The sequence below is a fragment of the Lactuca virosa genome, chromosome 4 (assembly GCF_052849685.1).
Source record: "Lactuca virosa cultivar CGN04683 chromosome 4, Lactuca_virosa_CGN04683_v6, whole genome shotgun sequence".
Taxonomy (NCBI): Eukaryota; Viridiplantae; Streptophyta; class Magnoliopsida; order Asterales; family Asteraceae; genus Lactuca; species Lactuca virosa.
The window spans coordinates 452,024,300-452,028,005 of NC_136429.1; the positions used below are offsets into that span (position 1 = coordinate 452,024,300).

Genomic DNA, 3,706 nt, shown 5'->3' on the forward strand with positions numbered 1-3,706 from the left:
CTTTAATCTAAACTAGGAAAAGGCCCGTGCGTTGCACGGGTGAAAGTTTATGATACGGACCCATCCCATACTAGGCCCGTATCATGCCATAAGCCCAAGTGTAGAACTCACTCCCAAAAGCCAGCTTGTAGGAGGAGGGGACACCTGGGCTTATAAGCCACCAACTTATAGTACTTTCAGCCGATGTGGGATCATAACAATACCCTACGCTTTGAAGAGCCAACGTCCTCGTTGGTCACGGTTGGCACCCCCTTTTGGTCCAAGCCACCACTCCAAGTCATTGTTGGTCACGGCTACGTTGGTCACGGTTGACACCCCTCTTTTCGGGTCCAAGCCACCACTCCGTAGGCCACCACTCCAAGTGTTGGCACTTCGAAAGATGGGGACGACTCTGATACCAATTGATATGGACCCATCCAATACTAGGCCCGCATCATGCCATAAGCCCAAGTGTAGAACTCACTCCCAAAAGCCAGCTTGTAGGAGGAGGGGACACCTAGACTTATAAGCCACCAACTTATAGTACTTTCGGCCGATGTGGGATCATAACAGTTCGATTTGGTTGCGAGGAGGGAGCAACGGCCTATGGAGCCGGTAGAGAATCCCAGCAAGAGTTTTTCCGATCTGCAGTTTCATCAGAGGTAAATCAACCTGGTTTTCCTTTCCTCATAAATCGAAGCCCTACTCTACTGTCCTTTCTTTTTTCTTCTTTTTTTCAGTGAATCCTTTCTCATCAACAACGCCTCCACCTGTTAAAATGATAAATGAAGAACCGATGGCAAACGGAACCAAAAAGCATATGAAACCCCAGATGTTGTAGTTGGGATTTTCTCTGGAAATGCTTCGGGTATCTCTGGCTCTTGAGTAACTCAAAACATATGCAGATTGCAGTAAGTATTCCCTAAATTCCGATTCAACTTTCAAAAATTCTACACGAAGTCGGCTTTGTTTGCCATTGTTCTTTATTATTCACCCTGCAAATAGAGTCTTTCCCTTTTCGTATTAGGTTGAATTTTGTTGTTATTACTCTCAGTTTTAAGGTTTTGCTGAATTTCAGTTTGGGTTTGGTGTAATCATACAAATATACTGTTCATTTTAAAGCTAGAAAATTACCATTGTTGCTATGTTTCAGAATTGAATAAATAATTTTTTGATTATTTCTTATAACTAAGCTTACTGTCTTCTGTTTTTAATATATTAACGGGATGTAAAACACTAAACTATTGCTATGGTTGCGGACTTATTGCAACCTGCTTATCAAGACCACAAGTTTCGATATATTGAAAAATATATTCTTTTACTAATTTTTTAAAACTTTTTGTTACTCCTTCAATCAGGATGTTGCGGTTAAAGTTTATTTTGGTAATCAATATAGTGAGAACGCTTTGCAGGACTACAATATAGAGGTATAACCACATTTACTTTTTTTTTTCAATCAAACAATAAAATATATCATTTGGATATGAACTATAATGAATTGAGCTTTTAACTTCATATTGATATAATGAAGAGACTACGTCATCCAAATGTGTTACTTTTTATGGGATCTATATGTCCACAAGATAAACTTGCCATCGTCACAGAATAATTATCCAGGTAATTATTTAAAAGATCTTTACAAAACTATAATATGACATCATGTTAGCAAATAAATGCATAATTAGTTTATAATAAATCCAACAGGTATTGACATTAGATTACCATGGTTGCTTATTAGGTATAACATAATTTTATAATCTTGAATCTTTTTGCAGATGGAGATAGAATTGAATTAGATAAAGCGTTAAAGAGACCTTTTTGTCTTCTGATTCAGGAAAGGCAAACATCAAGACAAGGACTTCTTACTATCGGTAGGGAAACAAGAGGGCCTGCACAAGCATGTCATAGGTCCGAATTCAAGCTTTTCTTTTCTCCTTTAGCGAGCAATAGGAAACAATCAATAAATTAATCAACATACAGACATAACATTAGGTTAAAATACCTGATTAATGAAGAGTATACCGCAAGGCCATTATGCATGTGCCAGCTCAACAGTTTATTTATGTCTAGCGATTTTTTTTAGTTTTAAATGTTAAAAAAAAACTACTGATTAATGTAACAATTGATTATCCAAATTTGGTAAAAAGATTCTTAAGCCCCGTTTTTTTTTTCGTGCATCTGTCATGATTTATGCTCATCATAAAACTATTAAAATGGATGCCCCTTGGGCATCTTTCTGGGTCAGGGAATCTGGCGAGAGTTTTAGAGCCCATGTATGCACTGTATCTTGGTCAATTAGATTTGGATAGTAGGACAACATCCACCAAATAGCAATATACTTTCATATCTTTCAGTATTATAGCAGCATTCATGATTTCTTTCGTTTTTATGATTGATAAATAAATAAAAGTCCATTGTTGTTTCTTGCATTTAGCATTTATCATCTTATTTATAAAAAAAACCAATGAGTTATCTAACATGCATACTCATTTAGAAAAAAAATCAACAAATGTTTTCATATACTGCCAGGACTGAAAAAATGACCATTGAAGTTATCTGGACCAGGGGCTCATTCAGGTAGTTTTCTTATTAATTGTCTATTGTTTGTAATATTTTCTCTAATTTTTTAAGAAATAAATTTCCGAGATTTTGATTATTTCAGTGGATGTATTTGATCCCTAACCAGGTTGTTCAACAGAACATGAAGTTGGTGCAATCCCCCGATGGCAGAAAGTGGCTGTATGGAGAAGTTCATGGCCAAATTTTGAAGTCCGTTTATTATTGGATTTTTTCTCCGATCTCCATCTTTAGTCATTGGTTTCACCATATCTGCAAGCAATTAAATATAATAGGTAAATCATCTCAAAACATTTTTTACTTTTTCGGTTCTTTTCTAGGGTAAAATACACCAAATAACAACATACTTTCAATGATTTGTTTGTCATATGAAGACCCCTTCTGTATATATAATATGTTTTTATTAATATTATATTATGTTTTACCATTTGGTACAACTTGAAATAAGGAAAAAAAACAAACACAGCGCCAACGGCGCGCATGATTCCCCTCTAGTTATTTATAAAAACACATTCTTTTAAATGTCTTTTAAAGTCATTTTATATTTTTCAGCTAGTTTTATCTAACGATATTTTTTATCAGCTAGTTGTTCAGCTATCAGCTAACTTTGTTATTTAACAACTGGCTTTTCAGTGAGTACGCTAAATATAGTCTAAAATAACAACAACCAAAATAAATAAAGTCATCGTGTAGAATTTTTCCTCTCTTAACGTGCTTTGAGCCTTTCAAACGATTTATCATACTATCGACCGGATTTAGGATGAATATGAGAACTTACTTTCTTTTATTGTGCAAGTGTTTTCTTTAATATTTAATTAGCCTAAGTTATCAATTAACTATGGCCTATGAAAAATAATTGATTAAATCTTATTTCTAAAATATATAAAATTAACATAATATTCATTTATTATATATATATATATATATATATATATATATATATATATATATATATATATATATATATATATATATTAAAGCACATGGGAAGTTTCAACAGTAAACTTTCTATGTTTCTAATTTTAACACTATACTTTTATTTTTTCTTAATTTTGTCATTAAAGTTTCAACAAACTTTTCATTTTTATAAATTTACCCCTTTATTTTTACTTCTTCATATTTTTGCCACTAAACATTCACTTTTACTTCT

General features: G+C 33.5%; 1 long non-coding RNA gene across 8 annotated transcripts; it reads left to right on the forward strand.

Annotated features, from left to right (window-relative positions):
* The first annotated feature begins 551 nt into the window (after window positions 1-551).
* LOC145169255 (uncharacterized) lies at window positions 552-3,035 on the forward strand. Of its 8 annotated transcripts, XR_013742392.1 has the most exons (8): window positions 552-641; window positions 720-890; window positions 1,338-1,406; window positions 1,511-1,596; window positions 1,684-1,717; window positions 1,814-1,887; window positions 2,509-2,556; window positions 2,666-2,930. It is a non-coding gene; the product is annotated as an uncharacterized LOC145169255 (long non-coding RNA). The 8 variants fall into 8 exon arrangements; XR_013742391.1 differs by lacking the exon at window positions 1,684-1,717 and having other exon boundaries at window positions 1,755-1,887; window positions 2,678-3,035; XR_013742390.1 differs by lacking the exon at window positions 1,684-1,717 and having other exon boundaries at window positions 1,755-1,887; window positions 2,642-3,033.
* The last annotated feature ends 671 nt before the right edge of the window (window positions 3,036-3,706 follow it).